Source organism: Ambystoma mexicanum, chromosome 7p, assembly GCF_040938575.1.
Source record: "Ambystoma mexicanum isolate Mex_15411 chromosome 7p, UKY_AmexF1_1, whole genome shotgun sequence".
NCBI lineage: Eukaryota > Metazoa > Chordata > Amphibia > Caudata > Ambystomatidae > Ambystoma > Ambystoma mexicanum.
This window is the reverse complement of record NC_090939.1, coordinates 202,032,988-202,048,514: the sequence shown is the minus strand read 5'-3', so window position 1 is coordinate 202,048,514 and position 15,527 is coordinate 202,032,988. Positions and strand designations below refer to the sequence as shown.

Genomic DNA, 15,527 nt, shown 5'->3' with positions numbered 1-15,527 from the left:
AAACCCACTTGGGGAAGGAACACAAACTCCCAGCGCTGGCGGGTTGGGGAATACACAGATGCATCCTCCTACTCCACCCACTCTAGGGGGGTTGCAATATACATCCACCGTTCGCTAGAGTTTAAACTGCACAAAGTGATCACTGATACGGAGGGTCATTTTGTCCTGGTGGCTGGGGAAATCGCGGGGTGGTCCATCCTGTTTATAAACATATATGGTCCCAACTTTGACTGCCTGGATTTTTTTTTAGGACTGTGCTGACCATCTGCGTTTGTTTCAGGGTTACGAGGTGGTGTGGGTGGGAGACTTTAATGTGGCTATATCTCGGACACTGGACAGGTCCTCAACAGCATAGGCGTCCCTCTCCCGTGCGGCGACAAAATGGTCTTCAATAGCTTTGGACTATTTGGTCGACGTTTGGCGCCTGCAATACCCGGATAGGTGGGAATTCACGTTCTACTCGAGCGTACATGGGAGCTCCTCCAGAATAGACTATATCTACATGTCCCCCGAATTGACCTGGGGAACCTCAAACATTAATCTTACCTCGAACCCTGTCCGATCACACCCCAGCGCTAGTGCAGTTCACAGGCCGACTGTCTCGCCCAAACAAGTGCGATGGAGATTTAGAGCTCGGGCTCTGGAAGACTTGGCCTTTCGCAAAGATATCCGTCTAGCCATCTCGGAAGTTTTCCAAATAAACACTGACTGTCTCAGATCGCAGGGTGGACTGGGAAACATTTAAAGTGTTTATTCGGGGTTGGTGTATCTCTCAGGAGGGCAGGGATTTGAAGTGTATCCGAAGAACTATTTTATCTAAGGAAAAAGATTTGAAGGATCTGGAGAGGCGTCTCGCACAGGATAGTTCCTCCGAGGTCCGGCATAGTATTGAGGCTAAGAGACAGGAGATCTTCTCCCTGATGGCCGATGAGATTCTTGGGAGACCCGATTATGGCAGCCAGATACGTTGAGGGTGACCGCCCGAGCAAAACTCTGGCTTGGGCCATAAGACAGGAACGACACCTACTACCAATAGTGGAGGTGATGACTGCTGAAGGCGAATCCACTAGAGACTCTGGGCGGATAAATGAAACATTTAGGCGGTACTACAATATGCTATATTACTCCAAGTGTATGGCAGGGCATGATGATATCGTACAATACCTGGATAGGATTGCTTTGGGATGGCTTGACCCGGAGGTGGGTGCGATGCTGAATGTCCCGCCCACCCCCCCTTGGACGAGGAACTGCTTAAAATAATTCAATCTCTTCCTAATGGTAAGGCCCCAGGGACCGATGGTATCACTGCTGAATTGTATAAAGCTTTTCCGTCCTTACTCATTCCCCATTTGCGAAGTATGTTTGAGGCATCCATCTCAGTCAGGGTGCTCCCGGAATCCACCAGGAGGGCCCTGGTCACGGTCCTGCTTAAACCAGACAAAGACCCCAGTCAATGTTCATCTTATAGGCCCTTGTCTTTGGTGAATACGGATAACAAAATCCTAGCGAAACTCCTAGCAGACAGGCTCTTGCCCCATATGCCTGCCCTGGTTTTACCGGACAAGGCCGGCTTCATACAGGGTCCGACCACTCAATCATTTACGCAGACTGTTCACTCTGATGCATAACGTTAACCCAGAGGTCCCTATAGTGGTGGCAGTGCTGGACGCCGAAAAGGCATTCGACTCTCAAATGGCCTTTTCTTTGAGGTTCTTCGGCGGGCAGGTATGGGCATTACATTTTTTGCATTGTATCCGTCTGTTGTATACAGCCCCCCGGGCCTTGGTGTACACTAATGGTATTCAGTCTGACCCTATTCTTCCATCTCGAGGCACCAGACAAGGCTGCCCCTTCTCCCCCATCCTCTTTGCCTTGGCCATCGAGCCAGTGGAATGTGCCCTAAGGGAATATCATGCTCTTAGAGGGGTAACACTCTGCTCTCACACCTTAATCATCTCATTGTATGCGGACGATATGTTGGTATACATCAAGAACCCGCAGACTAACCTGGAACCTGTGGTCGACGAGATGGCTAAGTTTGGGGCTCTATCCGGCCTTCGTATTAACTGGACCAAATCTGAGGTGCTTCCACTCACCCCGAGATCCCTCCCCCCCCCAAAGAGGTTAGGGACTCCGTCGCCTGGGGCCCGCAGGGTATCCGCTACTTGGGTGTCCGTGTTTCCACATCCCCAGCTAGGTTATATGAGGAGAATTCTATTACATCTATACAATACTTGGAACACCGAGTGGACACTTGGGTGCACCTTACTATTTCCCAATCTGCCCGAATTTCGCTTTTTAAGATGGTGATCCTTCCAAAATTATTATATATGTTTAACAACATTCCGGTGTGGCCCCGTGCATCCTTTTGGTGACGAGTGAAGGGCATGATGACCAAACTGATTTGGGCTGGGAAACACCGCCCCCCCCCCCAGCTCCCCCGAGGGTTGAAGTTCAGCCAGTGGATATCACCATTAGAGCCTGGCACCGGTTAGCGATGTGGGCCGGGAGGGCCCAATGGTACTCCCACACTATGGCTATATTTCACGTCCGGGGTATACCACTTACATATGAGACTATGTTTTTACAACACTTCTCTAATCTACAAATCCATACATTGGGAGATGTGGCCCCGGAAGGGAAATTCATATCATGGGAAGTTCTTAAATCAAGAGGCGCCTGGAACCCTATCACACAGCTTTCATATTTCAGACTGAGGGAGGTATTGAGGACCAGGTGGCCTGGTGGCCTGATTTCCTGAACTCTCCTCTCCCCTCTCATGACATACATCACCGCCCGACATCCACCAGGAAGCAAGTCTCGGCATTGAATGGTATGGCCCGAGCGACAAAGACCCCGCTTCACACTCGCTACAGGAATAGTTGGGAGGGTGTCCTTGGGAAAAGGCTGCCTGATGATCAATGGGGTCAGATCTGCGCCCAGACCAAATCCATTTCCTCCAATAACGTATTCCGCCTGATCCACTTCAAATTTCTACACCAGATGTATTTTTCTCCCCTCAGATTGAACAAACTATTCCCACATAGACCCCTGGAATGCAAGAGATGTGGTCAAATCCCTGCTGATTTCATTCATGTCGCGTGGTTGTATCCCCAGATCCACGCTTTTTGGGTGAGCGTTGCGGATGCAGTATCAAGTATGACGGATTGTCTCATCCCCCTATCTCCAGAATGCTTGTTACTGACCCTTGTGGAAGTTGGATGCAGTAGCGAGAAACGCCTTGCGAGTATGGCTTCGGCAGTTACAAGGTCACTGGTGGCGCGTACTTGGGGAGCCACTTCACCACCCTCGTTTCAGCGCTGGATCAACCTTATGTCGAGTTATGAGCGCAGGGAGAATCAGTACAACCTGCCACTCCCTATTAACAGCAAACCCAAGGACTACTGGGGGCCTTTTAGAGGTTATATGACAGGGAAGGATGATCAAAATAATAATGACTGTAGCGTGCAGCCCCCGCGGGACGCGCTTGTGGTGAACTCCCCTCGCCCCCCGTGGGGGGCTCTGTCGCTAACTACTCACGTCTAAATCTCTGAGAAGGTGTCAAGCTGTGCTACTGCTGGAACCCTCTGTATGCTAGGCTTATGCCATAGACCATTGTGCATTAAAGAAATCTGCTCACAATGAAAGGGAGGGGGAGGCTTTGGATGTTGGGTAATAGGGGTCTTCGAACCCTTGTTGTTTCATTTGGGTTTTGTTTTCCATGTTCTGTTATTATGTAAAATGTTAAACTGATAAAAAAAAAATTCATGCAGGAACAAAAATGTGGCATGGGGGAATCTGGTTACAAAAACCTTGCAAAAACTGCATAACAGTGGAGAATCGGGAGCAATACCAGTGTTCTGGGGTTCTTTCAAATATCAAAATGTCTGCCAGGCAACCTTTCACCATGATAATGTGCAGGCCTATCTAGCCAAAGAAAGGAAATCCAGAACAGAAGGAAGGAATTGGACACGTCAAGGAGTCCAGACCTCTCCCCCAACACCAAGTAGTGAACACCGTCTGCAGGGGTAGACCATCTTGAAGGCAGGCTTCTGACTGGAAGGGGGCACATGCAAGATGTAGTCCCACAAGTCCCACTCCTTATACCTCAGCATCACAGCATAAAGGATCAGGCTGCTGATGCTCGGATGGAAGACTGAGCCCCTTGAGTGGTTGAGCAGCAGTGGCGGCTGCTTATTTAGGGTGGGGGGGTGCCGCCTCCCCTACCAACGGGCGTGCAGAGAGAAAACATGTTTTCTTATGGGTGCATTCATTTGTCACAAGCAGCGCAGGAAAAACTGCAATGTTTACTGTTAAATAATTATCTCACAGCATTAGCAGGTTCGCGTTATGGCTGGGCCTGACAGGTGAACACTGAGGGGGTGCGTCCCAGTTCACGCAGTATTTCTATTAGTAAACAGCATGGAGCTGGTAGACTCACGCTGTTTACATAATGATTTTGTGCCTGGTGGCTGGCAGGGCGCTAGAGCTGCTGCCCCGCCAGTAATCATTTGTGCGCAAACAGCACTGTCAGTACATTCTTTCTGTCACTATGCAGGATATCCATTGGCTGTTTTTCAGCCACTGAAAATCGTTGTGAAGAGAGTGTGGGTGCATGCGCGCACGCGCTACCTCACTTCTCTTCACGTTGTTGCTGCCGAAGTCGGGAAAGCCAGGGTGTGGTCATGCAGTGCGGCCTTACCTACGTTGCCTTTTACTTGTGGAGTGTACCCGAGTGACTACATCTGGCTGGTAAATGCTAGCATAAGTACTGTAAAGTTGAACGGTACGGACTCCAGTCCAAAGTTAAGGTAGTGAGCTCTGGAGCTTCCCACTGCCAGGGCCTGTGATGCGTAGGCCCTGGCAGCAAGGAAGGTCCAGAGCTCACCACCTAGGCTGTTACCGTTCTTGCTGCTGGCCGCCGACACCAGTCTTGCAGCAAGACTTGTATTTGGGGCATACCGGCCGGGCATGAGCTTGGATTTCATTTTGATGAAATCCGAACTCATGCCCATATGCCCATTTTGCTTACGTCATGCTAATTATATACGTTTTGCGCAGAGGTCTCATCTGAGATTGGACCTCTGCTGTGCAAAACTTATTTTATGTAACCATCTACATTTCAAGGGTTTAATGGTCAAAATCGTAACCAGGATTACTGTAAATTGCAGATACCCCTTAGAATGGACTAGAGAGTTTTGAACTGGCGCATGATCATGTGTAAACGTGATTCTTGCGTTGCATGCTAAACCTTCTATTTTAATAAGTACAGCACAGACTGCTAAATTAATCACAATCAGTTGTACATTGTAAGCATCTCTCTTGTACCTTATTTTAGCAATCCTGAAAACTCTGGGTAAAAAGAAAACACTGTTGAGCAATGGGATTATGTACACAAGTGGCAGCAAGTGGCATTGAAGGCGCCGCATGGCAGCAGGTTGCAGGCACATCCTGCTCTCCTTTTTATAATGTGCCAACTGGAGCTTCCTGCAATATCACAGACTATTATTTTACCTGCAGCACTCTAGTCCAAAACAGGCCATTTCAATGACCTATCGGCATTTAGTAGTCATTATGTTGTTTTAAGATTGCATTTTGCAAATTATAAAATTGTATAATGAAAACCATTTTACTGGAGGCAAAATTGTTTTTAATCTTTTCAAAATGTGGAACTTCTGAAATATTTCATCATGTAATAAAATGCATTCATGTGAACAAAAAGTGTGAGAAGAGTCCAACAGTACAGTTTGACATTAAGATTAATGTACATGAGGATTGAAAGACTACTTCAAACACTGCAATCAGGTTTCTCTGAGCTGTAGCAGCTGCACATGCAAGTAGCCCCACTCTCTCCAAAGAGCCAGTGCTGTATTGTAAGAATCTCGGCTTCAAGACTACCACAAATATCAACCCCAGCATACATAGGACAGCCTCTTTTAGTGCAATGTTGACTGTGCGAGGAAAGTGTGTAATAGCCTGACATAAGTCTCAAAATAAATAACTTACACTATTGCCTTAATGTCACTGATGACACTGCCAAACACAACCTTTTGTGCCGCTTACTGTACTATATTTATTCAATAAACTGTGCATTTTCCTTTATTTTCTGCTCAATGTAAAAAAGGATTGTCTGCACAAAAGCCATAAATTAAAGCTGTGCAACTTGTTCATTGTGGCTACTGCAGAGAGTATTGTGAGAATATGTGTAGATGACCATTACCTTGAATTGTTAAAACCAAGGCCTTATGTTAAGCAATGGCATTTCTCCTATTACAGCAAACAAAGACCAAATCACATTCCATGGACATAATTCTGCAGATTAGCACATAGTAACACCCTTTACTGTGAGACACACACACACACACACACACGGTCAACATGCAAGATCCCTTTTTTCAACGTTTCAGACTGTCACTGCAGGAGTTAACATTGACCTAGCCCAGGGTTCTCCACAAGAAGCATGAGGCACAATTATTTTTCAAACAATGCGCCATGTGATGCGCCATGTGATACGCCATTGTGAAAGGTGCCTCAGAGAGTAGCTTAGTGAGCATCGTGACATTTGTGTTTACTACTAACATTGTTTCAGGGACCTTCATAGAAATTTATATTTGTGAGGCTGGGAATAATCCTTTCAGGACCGAGCTGCAATTTACCACCATCCGTAAAAGAGTGCACTGCCAGTAAGTCGCAAAGATTGAGGTAGAGATGAAAATTGAAAATCCACAGTGCAGAAGTGCATAGATTCTGCAGTGGCAGGAAGCATTGCTTTTTGGAATGATAAAAAGCAGTGGTCTCTGCAGTTCACTGTGTCCCACGTAATTAGATGTATTTTTAGGTTCATTTTATTTTTCAATCTTGAGAAATAAAGTAGGATTTTTATTGGTCAGCTAGGTGTGCATTTTTGCAGTTCTTGAAAATTAAGTATTGCTGTGTGTAATAGTTCTGCAGATGAAGACTGAGTACCAGGTACTTCATATTCCCTAAATATTGCCCATATTTTCTAAAGCGACATGGTGAGAGGGACATATATGTCCCCTATCACCATATTGCTTTAGAAAGCCTAACAAATGAAGAGGGTGCAGAACAGTATGCAAATATAATGGCTTTCAATACCATCCCTCCACCCTCTCCCGCCCCACCCCCAATTACAATATTGTTATTCCAAAGGTTGTTCCTCTCAGATAGGATGTTATCTCCAATTCCCCGGGAAGGTACGATTCTACAGCACAATAAGAACAGTGTACACACACCCTTTTCATTAAGGTGGCCACCAACCTTTTTCATCTCCATCTTAGTCTCCTTTTCCTAATGGTTGCTGCAGACTACCAAATATATATATATATATATGTTGGTGTATATATAAGTAGAGTAATCTATTTGAGCCAAGTCACACATGCCACAGTGCCACCACTGCTGGAAGTATATCTCCAGTTCAGAGTTCCTAAAGTCTGAACGGTTCCAGTACCTAAAACCTAATGCTTTTTAAGCCATTTTTGTGTGGGTTTGGACAGTAAACTGCAAATTTTGGAAGCCATTTTTGCTAAAATGTTCCCGGGGGAAACCCCTGCACCATCCATGATGTGGGTTGGGCTCATGATCTGCGCTCGCTCGCTTCAAAATTCACCTAGGGAAATGTACGCCCCACCATTGTTCAAAGTCACCAGCCGCCACTGCTAAGCAAGTCTACCCTCGCCAGAGGCAACAGTGAGGGCAGGTGGACATGTCCAGAAGATAGGGGCACATGTTCTCTGTGCTGGGCACAGTCCAGTGTGATCATAATCAATGCAGACTTGGATTCCCACAGTCTACTGAGAACTAGTGGAATGGCAGAAGCGCATGAAGGAGTTTGAAGTTCCATTGAACAACCAATATGTCCCTCAGGACTCCCTGTGGAGGAATGTCCCTGGAGCAGAATAACTTGCACTTCCTGTTCACTTTAGAAGCGAACAGGTCTACTTGAGGTACACCAGAACCTCCCTGCAGATCTTCCACTCATGGCTAGTCGGGGTATTCGTAATGTTTTCTGTACCTGCAACATGGACTGCTTTCAGGCATGCTGATCTCCAGAGCTCAGACCTGCAATCACATTCCTTCCCTGCACAGAGGCAATGCCTCCGCCCCCACATCCTGCTTGTTGATACCAAAGGAGGTGGGGGTGGGGGGTAGTTGAGACTTCAGGTCAGCCTCTACAGGAAGATGTTATCAATTTGCATGGTGAGCTGGTGGGGAAGAAACAAGATAGGAACTCCCTGCTTAACATCATTGAGAAATTTGAAGAAAAAAAAAAATCGCTAACTAGAGAACCTTCGGCTATGTGGGATGTAGGAAAGCACAGATGGGCCAAACCTTAAGATGTGGGTGCTCAATATGATAGGAAACAATCTTCCAGGAGATTTCTCAAAAAAGGGATAACACTTGATAGCATCCACAGAGTGGGTCCGATGAGGTAGGGTCAAGAGCTCATCCAACGGGCATCACTATGAAATGTCATACCTAGAAGTACGCCATGTATACATGGAGCTGTTGCCCATAACCTACCAAGGCCAATCGGTGCTCATTATGCACAATATTTCGACTGTTATCCTACAAAAGAGAAAAGCTTTTTGTGCAGTGCCAGAGAGTCTGAGGCAAGTGGTGATTAATTATAAATGGATTTTTCCATTTGGCATTATGGTTCACCTGGGAACGTAAGCAGGCCAGATGTACCACATGTGAAGAGACTGCTAAGATCCTAAACCTGGAAGCAGAGGATGAAGAGAGGACTGAGAAACAGGTGACCAGTTGGAAAATGACCCTAATTTCATAAAAGACTGCACTACCCTGAAACTGTGAAGTGTGTACTGGCTGTGAACCAAGATGGGGCAGGGTGAATGAGGAAGTTTGGCTTTGCATACCCACCTATGGAGCAATGCTTCAGAAAGGAGGGAGCACTTGTACACTTTGTTTAGCTGTACTTGTGAGAGGTTCTATTATCGTTATTTCTGACAGCACTCCACCAGCTTCAAGAACTAGGGGCATGAGTAGGGACCGACTGGCCTGATTAAGGTGTTGGCAAACTGTCCCATTCGAAGTCAGAGGTTTGCCCTGCTGTTGAGATGGATTTCTAAAATCAACCCTGGTGGACCGATTTTAGAAGGCCACCCTAGTAATGGTGAACAGGGGGACTCGGAGTGTAGCTAAAACCCAACTGAGGAAGTGTGAGGGGTAGTCGAGGCTTAGTCTCAGGAGAGACTGAGTGCAGTCAGGGCCCCAAAGAGTCCTCACAGAATAATGCACAATAACTCAGCTTATACAGTAATTATAAAATACAGTTATTTATTTAGGCCTTTAGAACACACTAATAGATTGAACTAGCAGGTAGTAATATCACACAAAACCACATGATACAAGTATATACAATCACCAGTAGGTTCACTTATAATACATCACTAAATAACGAACCAGGTGAAACAGGTGTGTATGCAGATGTAGGTAAAATGATCAAAACCAGTCATGTACAATTCCTCTCACTTCAGAAGTCCAGCCCTGAGATGTACGGGGCCTAGTGCCCAAAAGTCACAGGTTAGAATACAAGCTTTCTCTCAGGAAGGTCTTCTCTAGAGGAATTCAACGGGCTTATGGTGGTGATGAAAACAGCAACATAATATTTCAAATTTCAACAATTTGTCAGAAGGCAGGTAAGCTCCCCTCTCTTTCAGACCCAAGGCTAACTCGGGGAAGGATACTTGACCCAGGTTCGACCACCAAAGATAAGTAAGAGGGAGAGTGGAGACAAAGAGCTGTGCACCCAATGTTGTCCTATGGATGATGGCGGGGACAGGTATGCGTATGTCAAAGAAGCAGCTCCAGGACAGGTTCCCTTGATGGGAAGCTGAGATTTTGAGAGCAGACGACCACCAATGTTCCGTGCTTGAATGTGGCACGGCGAAGACTCTGGCGAGGTAGCCCATGAGGGAGCTGGACAGCCCACCAGGCAGTCCAGGGACACTTACAAAGGCTCTTGGGGCATGCAACCCCAAGAAGATGTTGAGATTAATTGGTCCCACTAGTCCAAGGGGCGAGAAAAAATGAGGGTCTTCCGAGATCAGGCAGTGGAGCATGGCTTCACTGGGCCAATCAGTGGAGAGGATGCTGGACCAGAGCAGAAATCGTCCTCGGGTCGTCAATGAGCTGCTTTTCGAAGGATTCTTGGCTCCAACATAGATCATGAATGTCTGCAGAAGTCCTCTTTTCCAAGAATGGAAAAGAGGAGGGCTTGCTTTCTATCCAAAATTGGAGCTGAAAGCAATTTCAAGCCCACCAATGGAAATGATCTGCACTATTCAAACAGCCAGTATTTGTCCAATGACAGACCACTACTGGATTCCAGAAGACTCTCTGGAGCCAACGAAGTTGCCTGGGACTAGACAGTCCCAGCCCTCTTCCTGTGGCGCACACACATACAAAGGCACACTAGCCCATGAAAGCAGCAGCTTTCCGGGGCCACATTTAATAGCCATACGCGGTAAATGCGAATGTGCACATAAACATTAAAGAAAAAATGGTAAAAATATAACTGCTGACATCAGCTTGTCTTTATGCACATATAAAAGTAATAAAAAAATCCCAACCTTAAAAGGTTAGGGGGATACAAAAGCATGCCCACTGCACTGTGCTGTGTGCAATGTAAAAATACAAGAATTCAAAAGGGAAACAGTTTCCCAGTACTGAGTGGCTGAAAGACTATTCAGTTTCCGATTACAGGTGAGCAAAAGGCAAGGGAAGTGAAGCTGAAGGCTCAACTTCCCCTCAAAAGTCAGGATCAAAAACAAAGCAAAAAGAATGGGTGTCCATAGAAAAGTACAGAGGGAAAGTTGCAAAAAGAAATTCTTACTTAAAACGCGCACTATTAATTTTAGAATTTCCCTTTAGTGTGGCTTTAGACAAACTATACGCTTTCTGCCTCCTTTACATTTGCTTGGCCCCATCTAGGGATTAGGGTGTTGGGTGTGAATTTGTTATGCTTGGAGAATTTATTTTTACTCAAGGTGCACCAACCGATAATGATTGACTGTGCAAAGTGTCTTGCAGCACAGCTGAGATGTTGTGAAGATATTTTATTTCCTCAAAATTCAAATTTATTTGCTATAATGTGAAGGGACTGAATTCAACCAACAAGAAAATACAACTCTGGCAGAAAGGTAACGATATGCTGGTGAACATGGCATATCCCCAGGAGACAACTTCTATCCCATGACACTACTAGGCTATGATATAAAAACTTCCCAATGCAATTCTATTTATCGGAAAAAAGTAATACATTTAAAAAAAAAAAGACAGTGATTATTCTTCTTACCATACCCCCTTAAAGACACTAAGAAGGACAGAGAGGGGGTGCTATATCTTACTGATGGGGAGATCAATGCGAGGCTAATAACTTTTACAACCATCTACGGACCCATCTAAGATGAACATTTTTTTGTGTTTGGTCCTACTAGAATTGGTGTAACTTGCAACAAGACAAATTATTTTAGCAGGGAATCTGAATGTTGAATTGGATACCAATTGCGATGCTTCTAGGGGCACTTACTAGGGTCTTAATGAGGGTTTGAAAAGATTCTTTAATGCAATATCTGAATTTAAACTTAAAACGCGCACTATTCATTTTAGAATTTCCCTTCAGTGTGGCTTTAGACAAACTATACGCTTTCTGCCTCCTTTACATTTGCTTGGCCCCATCTAGGGATTAGGGTGTTGGGTGTGAATTTGTTATGCTTGGAGAATTTATTTTTACTCAAGGTGCACCAACCGATTGACTGTGCAAAGTGTCTTACAGCACAGCTGAGATGTTGTGAAGATATTTTATTTCCTCAAAATTCAAATGTATTTGCTATAATGTGAAGGGACTGAATTCAACCAACAAGAAAATACAACTCTGGCAGAAAAGTAACGATATGCTGGTGAACATGGCATATCCCCAGGAGACAACTTCTCTCCCATGACACTACTAGGCTATGATATAAAAACTTCCCAATGCAATTCTATTTATCGGAAAAAAGTAATACATTAAAAAAAAAGACAGTGATTATTCTTCTTACCATACCCCCTTAAAGACACTAAGAAGGACAGAGAGGGGGTGCTATATCTTACTGATGGGGAGATCAATGCGAGGCTAATAACTTTTACAACCATCTACGGACCCATCTAAGATGAACATTTTTTTGTGTTTGGTCCTACTAGAATTGGTGTAATTTGCAACAAGACAAATTATTTTAGCAGGGAATCTGAATGTTGAATTGGATACCAATTGCGATGCTTCTAGGGGCACTTACTAGGGTCTTAATGAGGGTTTGAAAAGATTCTTTAATGCAATATCTGAATTTTAGCCACATGGATTCGTGGAGGCAAGAGCATCCTCAAGAAAGAGGGTAATTATTGTATCTATTCTCATTGTGTTTACTCTAGGCTTTTTATTTTTAAACTTTATTTTTGGTTTTTTACATAACAGTAACACAACCTCGTTGAACAGGCTGCTACTTATATCCACCTCCCCCCTCCCTCCTGTCTTCCTTCCCCCTCGAACCAAGCAGCTGGTTTTTACGCTAGGCTTGACTACACCTTCTTAGGCTGCACCTTCATCCATGGTGTGTAACTCAGGTACAGCCGATAGGGGTTTCCCGTAGATTGGATATGGCATTACCAAATACGAGGCTCATTCCTGGAAGCTAAATCAGAGCTTTCTAATGGACAGAGTTCTGAGAGCAGAGCGCAAAACAGGGATAGCTGATTTCTTTATAAATAATCTGAGGGACCAAGTTGGCTTGAGGCTCAGTTGGGACGCCTTTAAGGATAACAAATTGAAAATAGCATACTAGTCAATAAGATGAGGCGGCAGAAAACCAATATCCTTGCAGATAAGGGAATGTTAGCATGAATACAGAGATGCAGGGTTGTATAAGGCTTTTCACAAGGTTCAAAACATTCACACGCAAATATATTGAATAATAGAGTAGAATATACCATTGTACATACTAAGCAGAGGCATTCCGAACATGGCAAAGCAGGCATGATTCTAGCATGCCAACTAATGTCATAGGAGATCACAAGCCACATAACTAATACAAGTTAAGGAAGGAACTTTTCTTGAGTCCACAAAAACCAAGCTAGAGAAATTAAGGCAATTTTACAAGGATTTGTACAAGTCGGAATCCAGACAAGAAAAATTGATTAATTTTTACATTAATGCTCTCTCATGGTCCTTTCAGATGAACTTGGGGAAGCACTAAATAAGAAAGTGACAGGAAGAGATCCTGGTTGCTGTAAACTCCCCAGAGATAGGAAAGTCCACAGGGCTAGATGGGTTTACAGCATCTTTGTAGACTTTCCTCGCTGGAACACTGCTTAAGCTCTTTCATGAAGTACTTATTATAAAAAGGGAACAGGGACGAACTTCCGCTTCTATAGGAGAGGCGAGAAATAATAACCTCCATGGAGTGTGCCTCCTATCGCACCATAGCAGTTTTGAATCTAGACAAGCTCTATGCAAAAATTGTGGCCCGAGGTTAGGAAAATCACTGCCTCAAATAACAGGAATGGAACAATCTGGGGTTATTGCCAATACGCAGCCAGCTGACAATATTAGAAAAGATGATTAATTTGTTAGCTATGGCCCAAAAGGAAAAATAACCTGCTGTTTCATTGGCAGACACCAAAAAGCCCTATCGAGACGAGTGGTTGTTCCTCAATGCAGTGATGGTCAAATCTAGACTGGGAAACTATTGTATTAGGTGGGTGATTGTCTTGTATGATTGGCAAGAGTCCAGGTAAATGTATTTCTTTCCGGTAGTTTTGACCTACCCAATGGTAGGATGCAGGGGTGCCCTATATCACCCTATTATTCGCTCTGATAATGGAGCTATTTTGGGTCCAGGACTAGAGTGGATCCCTTGATTATGGGGATTGCATATGCAGGCCTGCCATAATATCGCTACGCTTTACATAGGCAGTACACAGAGGCAAAACAGAGCGCTTTTCAGAGGTAACAGAACAGATATACAGCTGGGGTAGGATCCAGAAGAGCACAGAGGAGGGTTACAGCTATACAGGGAGACGAGGAGCAGACGGCATCTAGAGAGTCAGGTGGCGCAGGGGCGACGTGATGGCCTAGGTGTTGAGGAGAGAATCCTTGAAGAAGTGGGTCTTGAGTTATTTTCTGAATTGTGGGGGCGTGTCTGATGCAGACAGGGAGGAGGTTCTTGGGGCGTAAGCAGATTGATCTCAGTGAATGTCAAGGGCTGAACTTAATAGATTGCCTCATTCTTGACTTAATTCTCCTCTTTGAAAGACATAGGGTGCAATTAAGTACTTGGGGACTATGCTTACATCTAACTCAACCCTTTACAAGGCCAACCATCTCAGACTTTGGAACTATATTGGCACGGACCATAGAACATTTTGTAATCATGCTTCGCCATTGTTCACAAAGATAGGAAGTTATTCCTTTTTACGAAGTTAAGAATATTGGATTTTATGGTATGGTGCATTTGTATAGCGCCTTATATACCATTGGTATGATCTCAAGGTGCTGTGGGTTGAACGCGCTTGGGAACCGTAGTCCAGGTCAGTGGAGAGAGTAGAGTAGTATAAAGTGCTTGGGTGCACTAGGTATGTGTGCAGTCAGGGTGGTTTGGGTGGGGTTGACTACATTCTAATGCTAGGTGCAGTGCAGTGGTTGTGAAAGATCAGTGTAATATGTGCAGCAAGGTGGGTGGTCTCAGTCTGCCTTCTGGCTGCTTTGAGGCCTGTATAGGAGATGTGTGCAGCTAGGCTGATTTTTTCATGGGGTATAGCTGCTTTCTAACAGACTGTTGATGTGTTGAAGGAGTAGTGTAGGTATGTGCGTAGCTAGGCCAAACTGATTGAGGGGTATAGCTGCTTTCTAATTGTTTGCTGGTGTAAAGTAGAGAGCGAGCATATCAGTAGCAATGAGGGTCTGTGATTGCCTGTAGGAGCCCCCCTGATTACTTTTGGCGCTCAAGGATCTTTCTGCCGCTCCCGCATTCTCAGAATGTGGTGGGGCAAAGGGGCAAAGGGTCTGCGGGTAGGTTTGTATGGTAGCGATTGGCAACTCCTGGGGTAATCACACTAGACTTCCTAATGAGAGGTAGTGAGTGGCACTTGGAAGTGAGTGTTGAGTTCCTGTTACAGGTTGATATATGCAGAAGACATCTCTAGGTCTTGCGAATATTGTGAAGTCACGTCTTGGATTTGGACACATGAGCAACAGTGGCGTGGGCATGGTCAGCTACATGGCACAAGGCCCTTGCAGACTGAGCAGACAGACAACAGCCCAGAGCTTCTTAGTCCAGAGCCTATCAGACTTTAGCGTGGACTTCCATGTCCCGACAGTTCCTATTTCAGAGGCAATGTTCCTGTTTTTGAGATAACGCTATTCTATCTGAAAATGTAGCCAGCATACCCCAATTTTTCTTGCATTTCAAAAACCTAAATGTAGCATTTAATTCAAATGTTATGCCTAATGACTT

General features: G+C 45.0%; 1 protein-coding gene across 3 annotated transcripts in view; it reads right to left on the bottom strand.

Annotated features, from left to right (window-relative positions):
* Positions 1–15,527, bottom strand: part of BRWD1 (bromodomain and WD repeat domain containing 1) — a 3,236,587-nt gene that overhangs the window by 2,863,398 nt on the left and 357,662 nt on the right. The gene's annotated exons all lie outside the window — the stretch shown is intronic.